Below are 17,639 nucleotides of genomic sequence, written 5' to 3'. Positions count from 1 at the left end.
CAGGAGAGTCAACATTCAAGCTCTTCCTGATGAAGAGCTTATGCTCGAAACATTGACTTTCCTGCTCTTTAGATATTGCCTGAGTGGCTATGCTTTTCTAGTGCCACACTTTCTTGACTTCAAAATTAAATAGGTCAGTCTATCCAGAGCCATTATTTTAGGCCAATTTCTGTCTCTTGGAGTGTTAATGGAAGTGTGTTTATATTGTGGAAGTTTACAACAAGAGAGAGAAAACGATGATTTTGGGTTTACAATAGTTAGGGATTAATTTTAGCTTGAGGAAAAAATGAATTAGCTTCAGGCATTATGAAGGTAATCTAGTTGGGGTCAAATGTAAGTATATTTTCTCCCAGGAAAAAGAAATTGTTCAGAATGTTGATTAAATAGATTACCTCTGTAAAAGTGTATAGTTTGTGAAATTTGCAGACCAGGAGTCTTTGGTTAGCGTTCTGCAGATTATTTAGAGACTGTGAAAGTTTAAGTTCTTAGTTGTGAGAGTGATTTTGGGCATGCCCTCCCAGCTCACATGTTTTGAACTGAAAAGTACAGTTAAGTCAAACCTACAGCTTTGATAGGGAAAGAATTTCTATGGTTTTTGAGTAACCATAAAGTGATGGTGTCAGGGAACAGATGCGTTTTTGTTTTGCCATTTATTTTGAATTATTTCAATCTGTTATAAATGCCTTGATTGCTTCATTTCATTTTTAAAATGTCTCTTGTGTTTCCTTGCTAAAACCAAATATGTAGCCTGCGTATTTATGTTTCATTGAAAAAGAATCTGTCAAACTGCCTACTTATTTATGTTTCATTGAAAAAAATCTATCAAACCAGATTTCATTCTGGGATCTGACTTGTCCAGGATTATAACAGAGTGATATGATGAGTCGATCAACGACCTGCTGTAGAACATGCCTGGTTGTGAGATGAGGGATGTATCCTATTGTATATCAAGCATACCATTAGTGGCCATTTTCTGATTTCGACTTGGGTGATGTGATTGTATATCTGGCAGAGGAATAAAATAAAATTAAATGTGTATCAGGTGCTTACTTTCAATATTGTTTAATATCACTTTTGGAATATATATAGGCCAACTGGCAAGTTTAGATTTTATTCATATAGATGCCACAAACTTATTATAATGAATGTGGAATTGCTTCAACTACTTTATAATGAGGTTTGGTGAGGCTGATGCATTGATGTATCAAAGGATTAACTTGCATCATGTACTCACAAGTCGTTTATAGACTCCTAATCAATTTTCACTGCACACTCTATTTACAGTGCATCTTTCTGCATTGCAAAATGTTCTGGTTTAAAACAATAGAGCTGACTTTTACCAACACTTGATTGAGTCAATTTTGGGGAGTTTCTATTTGGGCTCTGAGTCCACTCATGCTTCTCACCTTGTTACATATGCACCAGGCCTCTTATACTCACCTGCAATGGAAGTACATGCACTGTGAGAACCTTCTGGGATCCCCATTTCCAGCACCATAATTAAACCCCAGCTGTCACCAGGTCAAGGACTGTCGGTTGGAAACTGCATTTGGCAGTTGCAGTGGGGAAAGAATTGCCTTGGAGATGGCTGACAAAGGCAAGCGGGCATCATAATACACTGATATTCCTGGTGGATTGTGTGAAGAAAATGAGGGGTGTGCTCTTTCCTCAGGAATGCCAGAGAAGACCACAGCAACAGACCTATCAGCCTTATCTCAAGTTTCTATGCAGCTCAATGCAGTCTGAGGGGCACACGGTAGAACAGGAATATGGTTAAGGACCTTCTGTGCTTCACAAAAGTAAGTGCTACCATCATCTCTTTACTATCTCATACTCATTGTAACTCTGCCTTTGCCCTCTCCCATCAAGCCGTATGGTTTATCACTCTTACTATTACGTGTAACATCTTCTTCCAAACACTCTCAGCCATCCCAAACTGTTAACCCTGAATACACTCTGAGTTGCCTGCTCATTTTCAGGGGACACTTCACCACCTTTCCCTCACCTGCACTAACAGCTACACTGGTCATTTTCATCTCACTCTTCCCTCCTTTTGTCTCATTCCAGAGGAAAATAGCCCACAATAGGGCAAAGGACAAAGGCAGTGATAATGGTGGCAAAGGAGAGACAAGCATGTAAAATCGGTGTAAATGGTTTGTTTTTCTCTCTGGACACCATCACAATCTGTTCTACTTACTCCTCCTCCCCTCTGTCAACAGCATAAATACCATTATTCTCCAGCTCATTTCAGCTAACTATATTGTACTCAAATGTTAACTCAGTTTCTCTGTCCACAGATGAAGCCATACCTACTGAGTTTCTCCAACATTTTCTGTTTTTATTTAAGGCAAAAGATCAACCATAGTTCAATGAAGAGTGTAGGAGGGCATGTCAGGATCGACATTAGGCACACCTGAAAATGAAGCGTCAACCTGGTGAAGAATCTACAAAACGGGACTAAGAGACAAGGCCAAAGTATTTGTATCTACCTTCAGTCAGAAGCAGCAAGTTGATGATCCATCTCAGCCTCTTCCTGATGTCTACAGCATCACAGATCCCAATTTTTAACTTGATTCACTCCATATGATATCAAGAAACTGCTGAAAGCATTGGATACCACAAAGGCTATGGGCCCTCACAACAGTACTGAACTATGGCAATAGTACTGAAGACTTATGCTCCAGTTTCCAGTGCTCCAGCAATGCACCCATTGTCAAGTTGTTCTAGTGCAGCTAAAGCACTGGCATGTATCCAGAAATGTAGAAAATTAGCTAGGTCTGGCCTATCCATCAAAAGAAAGAAAATCAAAATCAAAATCCAAACTCTAATTAAAAATAAGCCACTTACTTCACATTTAGTCTACTTTTGGGAATCAGCAAAGTGATGGAAGGAGTCAAGAATAGTGCTATCAGCTGGCACTTGCAAAGGAATAACCTGCACACTGAAACTCAATTTGGGTTCCACCAAGGACACTCGGCTCCTGATCTCATTGTGAAACACTGTACTCCAGGGTGAGGCGAGAATGATAACCATGGATATCAACAGTTGACTCAATATGGTATCAAGAAGCTTTAAGAAAAGTGAAATGAATGGAAATTAGGAGGAAAACACTCTATTGGTTGGAATTGTACAGACAAAGGAAGATAGCTATGGTTGTTAGCGGTCAATGATTTCAGTCCAGGAGTTCCCCCAGATAGTTTCCGAGGTTCAGTCATCAAAAGCTGTATAGTCTTTAACATTCTCTCCATCATAAGGCCTGAATGGGAAATGTTCCTTGATGATTGCGCAATGTTCAGCATCATTCATGGCTTCTCAAATACTGAAGCAGTCTACGTCCATATTAAGACACGCCTGGGGAACAAATAGATAAGTGATGAGTAACGTTTGCACCACAGAAGTATCTGAATATGACCATCTCTAGCAAACAAGAATCTAACTATTGCCCTTTGATGTTCAGCGGCATTATATTGCTAAATTCCCTTCTACCAACACCCTGGAGATTTCTATCGATGAGAAACTCAACTGGACCATCAATATAAGTACGGCACTAGTACTGAACCTTGTGCTCCAGTTCAAGCTGCACCTTTAGCCAAGCTATTCAAGCGCAATTAAGCCATCTGGGGTTGGAGGCTGGGAATTCTGTGAAAAGTAACTCACCTCCTGTCTCATCAACGCCTTCCCACCATCTTCATGGCAAAAGTAAGGAGGTAATGGAATGGTCTGCACTTGCCCGAAAGCTGCAGTTCCAGCAATACTCAAAAAGCTTTCTAACATCCAGGACAAAGCAGCCTCCTTAACTGGCACCTCATCCACCACCTTCAACATTCATTCCATTCACCAACACACATTAGTAACAGTGTTTATCATCAATTTTATGCATTGTATCAACTCACCAAGACTCCTTTAACAAGGGTAGCAGATTGTTGGGAGCATCACTATTCAAATCACATACTATCATGACTTTGTTGTACTGAACTATATTACTGTTCCTTCATTGTCCCCAAGTCAAATTCAGGCTCAAGGAACTGCATGAACTATTCCTGCTTCTGGGTCCTATGTTCCCATGAAGTGTCAACCTTGATTTTGGCTGCACGTACTTGATACATATCTGATTATATTATCATTAGTTAGGTGTCTGTCATCAAAACATATTTCACTTATATTACTTAATTCCTCAGAATTAGACTCATTATGGCTTTTGTCCTTGTTGCACCAGGTACGTACGTACTAATTGAGAATAGTCTGTCCAAATTTTAAGAATTCTTCACCTTCCATGCACTGTACTCTATTGCCCCTGATCTTTGCAAGGGTAATTGAATTCTGTTCCAGTTTTATTATTTCTATTTTGCCGAAAGTTTTTCATAGGTTTGCTCATCTCTCCATTTGAGCTTCTGAAGTTAACAGCAAGCAGTGTGATAGCTCATTTCTGTTCATTAAAGTCACCAAATAGATTCAGTCTTTAAACTCATGAATATATTGTCTGTCTGCAGGACTATAATATCATCCTTAATTATTAATGTTATCCCCTGTTGTCTTTTCCTTCCCTCTCTCTCCTGACTGTATTGTAAGCGGGACCTTTTAGATGCCATTCCTTCCCTTGTTTAAGCTAGATCTCCATTACTGTCATGAGGAAATTTGAGCCTATAGTAGTAATCCTATTTGCAATAATCTCCAAACTAATGCACATATGACAAGCTTTCTTTCTTGGTCCAACTAATTCTTGCTGTTATTATGTTATTTTCTTCTTGTAGGTTTGTTTGTCTGTTCTAGTTTCTGTGCAAATTACTAACATCGGTTAAAAGAGCGTGCAGGCACATTGATTCCAGGACTTTGCCAATGCTGTTATGTAAACGATCAGGACGTGTGTGATTCCAATTCTGGCAAGCAATCCCCCTCTGAGTTACTTCTGTCTTTGTCTGAACGGATGTTCATGGTCTCTATTCAATCACAATGGTACAGCTGAGAATACTTTGCCATGTGTGAAATCAGGGTTAGAATTCCTCAGCAGTTGCCACTTGACAATTTGAAAAAAACCGCAGTAACTTGTGCCAACTTATAATTGAAATAGTTTCTTTTTATCCAATTCCTATCTATGTTGATTAAAAATTTGATTTAATTCAGAACATTTTATACACCTGAGCATATGTTTGTATTTTCTACCATCTGAAAATTGTAACCTAAGCTTTGTTTATTTCACAATCAGATATTCATTGAACAATAGTTAAGGTGGGGTAAGCACGTGGTCAGTTGAATCAGTCCATCCTTTCCCGTTGCCATGGTCAATTTTCCTGTGTTTGATTGAATGTCTCTGTTGCTTATTAATACTCACTGTGTTTGATTGGTTAAACCTGGGTATGGACTCAGAAAAGTAAATAGCCTGTAGAAAGAGCTAGAAGCATACACCAGACTGTTTAAAGCACTATGAGTAAAAGCTGTTATGTGTATAGAAACTCAGTAACTTCCTGATAATATATTTTTTATTCATTCATGGATATAGGCAACAAAATCTTGATTCAGTTAAGAGGCAACCACATTGCTATGGAATTACATGTAGGCCAGACCAGGTAATGATGGCAGATATCCATCCCTAAATGAAATTAGTGAACCAGATAGTTTTTAGATCGATGGTTATATGGTTGCCATGTAATAGCTTTTTTTTAAATTGAGTCTGAATTTTAACCATGGTGGGATTCAAATCCATACTCTCAGAACATTAGTCTACCATTCTGAATTAATAGTCCAATGAAATTACCAGGACACCATCATCACCCCATATCATGTACAAGGTTATCATGATATGTTTTAAATTTGGCCTAAAAAAATCCAAGCTATTTAAATTAGCACATATTCCACACTAACATTTCCTCTGCTAAATCTGATTATTTCGCCTGTCTCCATAACTTCATCTGTCAATTCTCCCTTCACTGTCCCAGCTTCTTCAGGTCCTTTTTGATTTTTGCCATTAACTATCATTTTCCACTGCTCCCAGGAGTATCCTTTAGGTTTTTGCATCTTGGACGCAACTCCATGCACTGCATTTAGAAATGTAACAACGAGTGGTGACCAATGGCAACCATGCCTGTCAATTCACCACATTTTACTAACCGAATGATTTCTAATCTAATCTAATACATTGCCAGCAATGTTATAAACCTTTATTTTATGCAGCCATTGATTTCAGACCAAGTCAAATACTTTTCTGAAATCTATTTATGAAACAAATAGGCCCAGATTGCAATGGCACTGCAGCAGTTTATTATGAAGAAAAGTGATGGTCAGACTGTGTCCAGAAAAGTGTGGCCCTTAAATGGATTCGCTGGCAATCCCAATATTTTCCATATCTCCTGATCCCCGTTTTTTCTCTTTAAACTGATGGCTTCTTCAAAAACATAGCCCGGGATTAAACAATAGATTTGCTTCAACATAACTGTCCCTGTGTGAGAATCATTCTTAGCTTCCACATTCAAAGAATCATCCTCTGCCATTTCAGACAACTCCAGCAGAATGCCACCACCAAACACTTCTCTCCCTCATTCCCCTGTCTGCATTTCGCAGGGATCATTCCCTCTGGGACACCCTAGTCCATTCCAACACCACCAACACCATCCCCCACTGCTCATCCCCCACTGATCCCCTCCCCGACCCTGCTGTAACCCACTCCTCCACCACACCCCCCAACCCCATGGCACCTTCCCATGTAAACGTAGAAGCTGCAACACCTGCCCCTTCACCACCTCCCTGCACACCAAAGACTTAAACAGGCTTTCCGGTTGAAGCAGCATTTCACCTGCACCTCCTCCAATCTTATGTATTGTATTTGCTGCACCCAATGTAACTTACTTTACATTGGAGAATCTATATGCATACTGCTTTGCAGAACATCTCCAGTCTGTGTACGGATATGGTCCTGACCTTCTACAGTTGGTCACTTTAACATGTCCTCATGTCTGTCCTTGGCATGCTGCGGTGTTCCACTGAATCAAATGTGATGATGCTGCTCCCTTAACAAGGTTGTGTTGTCCTCTTTTTTTTCAGAGGGATTGTAAACCCAGAGACTCAGGGAGATCGATGTTTGAAGGGTGTTGGGGCCAATTTGATTATAGCTAATAGATACTGCCCCAGGAAAAAGGCTTTCAAGCTCTTTTTTAAAAAAATACTTGTACACTGAAAGGGGTGTGGCCAGTTCTCCCAGCTCAGCGTTTCTCTGGTTTGGTTCAGAGCTACACGTCAGTCAGTTTTCAGACTGTTGATCCAAGAAACAGTTATATTGAAGAAGGTATTCCAAGCTGAATCTCTCTGCCCTCTCTCTCTCTCTCTCTCTCTCCTGTATGAATCTGTGTTGGATTTATTTTCCTTTTTTAGCAAAGGGGTGTTTATGGGAATTGTAAGTATTTGGAACAGCATCATTAAGTTGGGATAATCTGTTGGGATTTCAGATAGCTGAAGTTATTCTTTATTTTGTTCTCCTATGTTTGTGTTTTATTCAGTAATCTTGCAAGTAAATTCTGTTTTGCTTAAAATAAGTGGGTGGGTCAGTTGCATCACTCCTGGAATATCCACTCACGCCTGCGTAAAACAACCAGCAAAGCTGGGATCCTGGCTACTTCCTTGAAAGGTTTTGAAGGGGACTGGCCTTGTCCAGAACACAGCCCTAATTGGTGGAACAAAAACTGATCTTCAGACAATGCACCTTACAGCCTTCTGGCTTTATATTGGGTTTGACACCTTCAAATTATGAACCATTTCTTCCTTTTCTTTTAGCTTATTACATTCCATTTTCATGTCCTTTCTCCCCTCCCCCAACACCAAGGGGACGGTCTGGCAGGAGACACACCATTGTTCTACCCATCTCACATTCTGATCACTTAACTGAACTATCAACATCTTTTCTCCAGTAGCACCCTACACCTACTACCCCAGCACCCCCACCCCAAACTATAGCATAATTGCTGTTCCCTCCACACTTCAGCTCTGGTGAAGAGTCATCTAGACTCAAAACATTCGCTTTCTTTCTCTCCATGGATACTGTCTGACCCGCTGTGATCTCCAGAATTGGTTGTTTTCAGTACAGGTTCCAGTGTCTGCAGCAATTTGCTCTGTCATTCTTTATAACTTGGTCATTGGTGGCACAAACCGGAAATCAAGATTGCATGAGTTTTAGCCTTTGCAATGGTCCAATATATTTGAGAGCTTTTTCAGCTTGTGTGGAAGATAGCAAAGGCTGCAAGGTGGAAGAGTTAGTTGACCTCAGCATGATGACACAGGAAGCCATTCAAGTGAGGGAAGCAAGAAGTTATATAGTAGTATTAGTGCGAGACAGTACAGTGAAGAGGATTGTCAATGTTCTCTGCAGCAAAGAACAAGAGATTATGCTGCCTGCCCTGTGCCAGGTTTCAGAACATCTGCTCGGAGGAGATGGTTAGAGAGAAATGAAGGTGAAGAATCAAGTTATCATGGACCAACAACATTGGCAAAACAAGGAAAATAGTGCACCAAATTAAGAAGCAAAAATTAATGGTCATAATTTCTGAATTATTATTTGAATCAAATGCAAATTAACAGAAGGCAAATAAGATGAGAGAAATGCGTGCACAGCTCAAAGACTAGAGGGTTCCAGTTTCCTGGGCACTGGCACCAGTACTAGGAAAAGTGGAGGCTTTACTTTTGGGATGATTTACAACTTAATTGTACTGAGAACTGAGAACTGCAAACCACATAACTCACGATGGTGAGGTTTTAAACTAAATGCTGGGAACAAGGGATCAAATCTGGAATAATGTGGTAAAGCAGGGAGTGGAGCCACAGCCAAAGAGAAAGGAATTAATATGGGAAATGATGAAGAGACCACAACAGGAATAGTTAGACAGTACAAATCTAACAGTAAACAAACAGAAAGGATAGGAAGCTATAAAAAGATTGGGTGGTTGGGCTATCTGTTAATGATATTTAAAAATTAAATAGGAAGGATTTAAGTTCAGGAAACCCAAGATGTAGAAGCAGTTTGGATAGCGATGAGAAACAGTAGAAGTAAACGCTCTTACAGAGAGTGTTATAGAGGGGCAAAACCATAAGCACATGACAGGACAGAGTATAAAGAGACAAATAATGGGAACCTGTTTAGAAAGTACAGCAATGGTCATGGAGGGCTTTGTATGAATAGACTGAAAAAAAATCAAATGAGCAAAGGTTGGCTCGCTAAAAGTCCATTAAATAATTTCAGGGTAGTTTGTCAGAACAACATGTTCTGGACATACCCAGAGAGCAGGCTTGACCAGACCTAATATTGTGCAACAAGATGGGATTAATTAATGAACTCGCAGTGAAGGCTGGGCACTTAGAAGAAAATCAAGATAATCAGAAGGCATCGACATTGCCTTTTGAAAAGTAAATCATGTTTACCCAATGTGTTGGAGTTTTTTGGTGAAGTATTATGTCCTGTGGATAAAGGGGAAACTGTGAATCTTAGATTTATAGAAGTCACTTGATAACGTCCTCCATCAAAGGTATTGTGGAAAATAAAAGTTCATGGTAAAGGTTGTAATGTATTGGCATGGAGAGAAGATTGGTTAGCCAACAAGATTCAGAGAGTAAGAATAAACTTGTCATTTTTTGATTAGCATTATGCAATGACTTGTGTGCCAAAAGTTCATTGCTGATGGCACAATGTTTCAGAATTTATGTAAATTACACAGACCAAAGTACTAAATGTGTGGTCATGAATTTGGACATTGTTACATTCTGGGCTACAGATTGATTCAAATACAGATGTGAAGGCAAAATTGTGAAATTTATGTAAATATGAAACTTGCTTTGTCACCTATGTCACCAAAGTGCGAACAATACGTTTACTTCTTTCTCCACCTCTCACTACGTCTTAGCATATGCCCTGATTCTGTAGCAGGAGTAGAGCAATCCTGTTCAGTGGTGGAAGCAGTTCACACTGATTTAGTCAAGTGATGCCCGAGCTCACTGGACTAGATGGCCCGTATATACACAGCGTCTCCTTGCGAGAATCAAGTGGATCCTCCTCAGCTTCTGAAGATCAAAGGGATCAAGTAAGATGAAGATGCAAGTCCAGACACCACTGGAGTACCTTGAGAGGAGACTTCTGAGGAGCCTGTGTGTGGTTCCTCCTCCAGCTGGATGCCTCTTCCCGATCTCCTTGTGAGGAAGGGGGACCATGTTCCTGCTACGCTTTTCATTCCCTTCCACTGGTCCTGAGGATTCGTGGCCTAGGGAATGGAGTTCAAATGTATACACCTGTTCAACAGACTCTGAGAGTGCCTGACCTGGCTCTCACCAAGGCAGCTGTCAAACTGTCAAGGAGGCAGCAGGGTTGCTGCACTGTTGCAGCTACTGGACAGTGAAGGCCATTGCATCTCTCAGACTTATCTGCCACACCATCCTACACATGTGGATGAAGTCCTTGATTACTGACACCTCCTGCCTGGGGCTGAGCATGTGCCTGGTTCTGTCAGTCCTGTCAGTGGCTTGAGACATTTCTTCATCTGCCAACTGTGAAGCTGTCGCAGGAAAGTGCTTATCAGACTTTGCTCCCAAAGCTTCCTATGATGGTGGTTCCACTGAGGTATTGGTATCTGAGCTGGTAGGGGTTGTAGGAGGCAGCCTTGCCAATGTGTCCTAAGAGGATCTGTTATCTCCCCTTGGAGGTGCAGAGGAGTCAACTTTCTTGTACCCTTGATCTGAATGCTTTCTGCTCTGTTGGAGTGACAGTGAGGTAAAAGAGGGTGACACAGCTGTTACTGTTGATGCAAGTAGTCAAAAGGTGGTGAGGTCATGTGAGGGAGTAAGTGTGTAGCACAGGCATCATGTAGGCAGTGGGAGTGGGAGGTTGGGGCTCGTAAAAGCAGTTGAAAGAAAATGTTGCAATTCATAGTGAGCATGGTGCAGCGTGAGACTTGGTAGGAGATGAGTGCAATAACAAAGATAGTGTGAGGGTGAAGTAACTTAGAGAAGGTGGTTTCACTTACCCTGGTGGATTGGAGAAAGTCATTGATCTTTTAATGGTACTACAAGCAGTTCCTCAACACCACTGAGACAGCATCAATCCAGGTGACATCCTCAGGCCAAGCTGCCAGGGTCTGGTGGCATGGCCACTTCTGCTGATCCTCTGTGAGGCAGACCAATCTCTTCTGCACTACCTCAAACAGGCCATCCTGTCAGAGAAACATGGTACTACCTTCCTCTTCTCTGACATTCACATTGTTTCCTTGATTGAGTAGGACAACTTTTGGAATTTCAGTGCTCACCCAAGCGTACAGCAATCTCTTTAAGATGACACAGGCTCCAGAGATGTCATTCTTTTGGTGGATATCTGTTGAATGGTGAGATGTTCCAGGAAAGGCCTGTGGTAAGATGGGAATAGAATCAGTTTTGAGTGATGCCATTTGGATATGGTAGTCATTAATGGGCCATATTTAGATCAGTGTGATGCTAGAAAAGCACAGCAGGTCAGGCAGCATCCAAGGAGCAGGAAATTGACTTTTCGGGCAAAAGCCCTTCATCAGACCTCTACTTCTGATGAAGGGCTTTTGCCTGAAATGTTGATTTTCCTGCTCCTCGGATGCTGCCTGACCTGCTGTGCATTTCCAGCATCACTCTGATTTAAATTCTGGTTTCCAGCATCTGCAGTCCCCATTTTTGCCCATGTGCCATATTTAGTTAAGGTACAGTGAGAAACCTTGCTGGCCCTCATGTTGAGAATCCCTCCCAAAAGTTTGATGCAACTTGAACTTACCTTTTTTTGGCTAAGATTCATTTCTGGTCTGTTCAGTACAAAATAAATAGATATAATTAGAAGGTGATTTTTAACACCTCTTATCACACAAAGATAATCATCCAATTCATTTTGGCTCAGATTGTCACAGAAGATATTTCAATCTGATATCTTCCTGCTATATACCATCCAAAAATGCACCTTTTGCTTCACTTCTGTGCATAACCATTGACAGTTGCAATTTGAGGATCATCCCTTCAATTTATGAGTATTCAATACTTAAGAATAGTTTAGATTCCAGTTGGAATTCACTGCAATTACAGTTTTTATTTTATCCTTGCAAGCTGGATGAGAGAAACAAGAATGTCGTTATATTCCAATCTGGTACTGCAAATCAATTACATGGTTTTTAAAACAAAGAGACAGTAAGTTCAGTTCAACTTGGCTGCATCAGTCCTTTATACTTAAAATACCTCAATCCAACTTACTTCATTTTAGCCAAGATTATTACATTTCTTTCTCATTCATATACTTAAAGAGCACCCCATTGAATGCATCTATGGCACTACTCCAGATAGGAGAAAGATCTACACCTATCCCATTCTGGACCTAAAGTTAAGGGCAACAAATTTGGGCTCTAAAGTTCTCGAGATGGGACTATGGAAGCCCCAGTGTGAATGATCCAAGCATTTTAGTGTTGCATCTTCAGGCACACTCTGACAAGGGGCAGGTCTGACCACGGAGCCTGAAGCATGACAGATTGTGACGTCAAACAGCCTCTAATATTGATATGATGCCCAATCTGCCATGTTAGACCATGCAGGTTTTCTTGAACATAAACACCAGTTAAACACCAGTTGGAAGAGTGCAACCGTTTTTGGGTTTTCAAGTAAACATTACAGAATGTTGGCAAAAAATGTCAAAGGAGTTCAAAGTTTTCACACGAAAAATGTTTATTTTGGTAGTGGGGCTTACAGCCCATTTAGTCAGCAATATGAGTTGGAAATGGAACACAAGCAACAGAGAGGGGATGTTCTAAACAAAGGGAGGAGGGATCAGGAGGAAGGGGGTAATGAGGAAGATACAGAGGAGGAGGATGAGGAAGATACAGAGGAGGAGGAGGCAGAGAAAAAGAAGACATCTGAAACCACTTTGTTTCAGACAAACTGAGCAGTTTTTCCTAAGATATATGCCAATATCACTGTTGTTCCAAAATTCCTTACCTTATGAATCACCTGCTACATACCTTAACGCTGTCCTCTAAATGGATGTCCTGAAATGTTACCAGCAAAGAAAAAAATCTTAACAAGCTTTCAACCAACACTTCTAATAATGCATATAAAAGTGAACTTTTCATTTTTGTGTATTCTTTTACTGTCTGTCCACGTACCTTTGCTTGTTTCTGAATGTGCTATCCTCATTGCGATATTGTGACTCATGCAAAGCAGCTGGCTTTTACGGTGGAGCACTGCAGGTACATTTCCAGGACAAGTCCAAAGGAGTTCTGGGCCCAACATCAGACTGAATAGCACCAAAATGGGTGGCAGTATTGTGTGTGGCTGATGAAGGGCTTACACCCGAAACATTGACTGTCCTGCTCCACGGATGCTACCTGACCTGCTGTGCTTTTCCAGCACTTCACATTTCAAATCTGACTCTCCAGCAACTGCAGTCCTCACTTCTCTCTGTGTGGCTGCATGACTGGCAGCAGCAAGGGCATTAGCAGAATGGCAGAGGTGGGGACATGAATGCTGCCATCCTGAGAGGACTGCAAAATCATACATCACAAAGCTGCCACCAATCCTCATGACAATCTCAGCCATCTATGTGAGGACAGCTGCTGAACTGCTGTGACAATGTGACTCTCATATTCAGCTCTGGTATCACAGCTATTCAGAGCCTGCATTACACCAAACATAGATTACGTGATCTCAGACTGAATTTCCATTGCAGCACCATCATGTTGAATGGCTTCCATTTCTACTGCACTAGAAGCTGAACCAGTGGTGATGCAATTATGTAATAATGGGCAGTGTGGTTGAAATGCTGTAGGAGAAAGGATGTTGATAGTTCCGATTAAGTGATTGGAATGTGAGAATGGTGTGTCTAACAGCCAGACTGGAAAGAGCAGACAGTCCCACTATGGTGGGGGAAGGGGACAAAGGGAGACAGAGAATGTAAGTCGTCAGCAGTCACTGAGAATGCAAACATGGCCATGAAATTGAGTTTTGGCAGCGTTTTGGAGATCTGAAATGCAAACTACCCTTCTCCCTAGGGGTCTGGCTATAGTCCATTAGTCCCAATAGCTCATGATGAGCAGATCTTGATTATACTCAGAAGGAAGAAAATCAGTTTTAAAATATGTTATATATGGAAATGAACATACTAGCCAAACGGAACCATCATTTGGAGGTATATCAGATTAGTTGGGTCAGAATATGTCATTCTCAAGCTTTACTGTATTTTTGTTCTGGTTACATTCTGAGAGGTGGGATGTATTCAGTAGTCTCCTACCATACCGTAAAAACTTCATGGTGCAATGACTAACGTAGAAATCTTTTAAATTAGAAGAAAATACATCTGAGCAGGATACTTCAATCAATCAATCAATTAAAGTTTAGTGTGAGAGTCAGGAGGAAGGTAAAGAAAAATGAAAATATCTTGACAGGAAAGATCTCTGACTAATGCTTACATTTGTTTTGATCTGTTTTTCAGTTTCAGTGCAAGTTCTGATTCTCTACTTAACTATCTGAGTTATCACTTGGCACAGAAAGTTCCATAAAGCATGGACAGGATTTCTTTGGCGTTTCCTATATAACCTTAGGTAGCTCCTTTATGTAATGTGTTCCACTGAATAACAATAAGGGTTTTATTCAAATTCTCCTTGTCTGAACTTTTAATTACATACATTTGAAATAAATACCATTTCTCCTCATTGCTTAAAACATGTTGAGATGAAATGTGTCAGATATGATCTTTGGCTGCATTGACAATGCTTTCACCTTGAAGCCAGCACACTATGTGTTCTATTGCAGTTCCAGAGAGTTTTAAAATGCACTCACGCTCATAAGTGTTACCATTTTATTTGTAGCAGAAGGATTAATCTGGATATTTAGTTTTATGTAAGGAAGGCTGCTTTGAATTTGTAGTCTGCTCATGTTCACTGGATATGTATAAGTTGGAAAGCCAGTGGCTAAATTAATGTACATTTAATAAAGTCAAATCTGGTTTACATCTCAGTCTGAGGAATATTCTGGTGAATTGATGACACATTTTATAGTGAAGCTGCAGGCATGTTTCCAACATGTTGAAATGTTCAAATAACGCTAAGGAAAATCGCCAGTAGTTTGATCTGTTTATTTATGTTGGAATATTTTGCATGACTTTAACTAGTGCTTATATGGTTGTTTCAGAAGGTACAAGAAATTAATATTATTGCTTTGGATTGTGAGCAATGGCTGATGTTGCAAAAATATGTAATACATACTGAATTGGGTATTTAATTTTCAACAAACAAAAGAAATACCTCACCGCTGAGGGAAATAATTTGAAAGAAATCAGCTCAACTTCTGAAAATAATCATCACTTCCCCATTCTCCATTTTGGGATTTTGGATGCAATAGAGGCCATAGTTTGACAAGCACAGAGTTCACAGAGGCTTGTAAGACCACAGATGGTTATGCGAACAGATGGAGATATATTGTTATGGACCAAGCCCTCAAATTATTTCAAGGTAGCTCAGACCCTAACTTTGCTAATTGTTTTAAGCAGGCATAAAGTGGATATTCCAGAAGAGAATCTGTTGGTTAACCCACTTAGTTTTAAACAAAACAGAATGTATTTACAAGATTACTGAATGAAACACAAACAACAGAAGACAGAACACCAAATAACATAACCACTCCAAAAACCCAACAGATCATCCCAACTTAATGATACTGTTCTAAATATTTGCAACAATCCCCATAAACACCCCTGTGCACAAAAGGAAAAATCAAACACAGGTCCTTACAGGAGAGAAGTCACAGAGAGAGTATCAGCCTGGACCTGCTTCTGTGGGTCTAGCAGTTTTTTTCCCCACTAAAAACCAAACCAAACCAAAGAAAAGCTGACCCTGGAGAACTGGCCACTATCCTTTCATTGTACAAGTGTTTGTTTTTAAACTTGAAAGCCTTCTGCCTGAGGCAGTTTCTGTTAATTATCAACAAACTGCCCTAAAACCCTTCAACTTAGACTTTATGGGGTCTATGTCATTTATGACCTCAATGAAAAGAAAACCAAGGACTGCATAATCTTGATAAAGGAGCAGCTTCGTCACACTTAACCCCCTTTAAAAAATGAACCATTACTATATAAAGATGATTTCATTTTAAAGCTCCTTAAACCTAAATTTTTAGTCCTCCAAAACACACATATACATTACGTTGACTATAAATGTGCAAACATGCACAACTGCATTCTGTGTCAGTCTGTTGTACTCCTGCCGCCAAGTGCCTTCGTTTCTCATTCGAGTTCTCGAAAATGCATCAGCAGTCAAGTTTTCCCATCCTGCCACATACACAATTATCAAATTGAATGGCTGTAACAGCAAGCTCCAACTACACAGTCTGGCATCTTTTGTCCTTAAATTCCTTCACAAACATTGATGGGTTATAATCAGTGTATATGATTGCCTCAGAAATGTTACCGTTAACATAAACACTGAAATGTTGTAATGCCAACATCAAGCTCACAGTCTCCTTCTCAACCATCCATTATTTCTACTAATGAATGCTCAACTTCCTGGAGAAATACCCTTTGGTCTTTCTATCTTCTCAGCACCTTCTTGCAAGAGCACAACACCGACACCCACATCACTTGCACCGATAGCCACCTTGAATGGTTTTGTGTAATTAGGTGTGGCTAATACTGGGGCAGTGGTTTCAGAACACAACTTTCAGACTGTCAAATGCCTTCTGACAGCCCACTGTCCACTGAAACTTCTTGCCTTTCTTTAGCAATTCAGTTAGTGGAGCAGCCACACTGCTAAAGTTTGGTACAAATTTTGATAAAATCCACTCAAGCCCAGGAACCATAGAACTGCCCCTTCTGTCGATGGAATGGGAAGTTCTCCAATTACCTTTGTTTTCACATTCTGTGGTGCCATTTGTCCCTCTCCAAATACATGGCCCAGGAAGGTGACTTGGGCTTTGGCGAATTCACTTTTAGCCAGGTTTAACACCAAGCCTGCCTTCCGAAGTCAATCAAACAAGTCCGCTAAATGTTGTAAATGTTCCTCCCATATCTGCCTAAAAAGCACCAGGTCATGGATATATGTGACACAGTAGGGTATTCCAGCAATTACCTTATTCGTTAGTCTCTGAAATGTAGCTGGCATATTTTTCATGCCAAATGGCTTTACTTTAAACTGGGGGTGGCACAGTGGTTCAGTGGTTAGTTAGCACTGCTGCCTCACAACGCCAGAGACCCTGGGATTAATTCCAGCCTTGGGTGTCTGTCTGTCTGGGGCTTACACATTCTCCTGTGTCAGCGTGGGTTTCCTCTGGGTGCTCTGGTTTCTTCCCACAATCTAAATATGTGCAGATTAGGAGAATTGACTGAGCTAAATTGCCCATAGTGATCAGGGATGTGTAGAGTATAGGGTAGTGGAATGAGTCTGGGTGGATTCATCTTCGGAGGGTCAGTGTGGACTTGTTGGGCCAAATGGCCTGTTTCCACATTGTAGGGATTCAATGAATGATGCAGTCCATTCAGCATTACGAAAGCCAAATTTGCTTCTGCTCTTTCTGACAAAGATACCTGCCAGTATCCTCTGAGCAAGTCTTACTTCGAAATATAACTTGCTCATCCCATCATTTCAATACAGTCTTCCAAACATGGAACTGGGTAAGCATCAGTCTTT

Source organism: Chiloscyllium punctatum, chromosome 20 (genome assembly GCF_047496795.1).
Source record: "Chiloscyllium punctatum isolate Juve2018m chromosome 20, sChiPun1.3, whole genome shotgun sequence".
NCBI classification, from domain to species: domain Eukaryota; kingdom Metazoa; phylum Chordata; class Chondrichthyes; order Orectolobiformes; family Hemiscylliidae; genus Chiloscyllium; species Chiloscyllium punctatum.
This window is presented reverse-complemented; position numbering follows the sequence as displayed.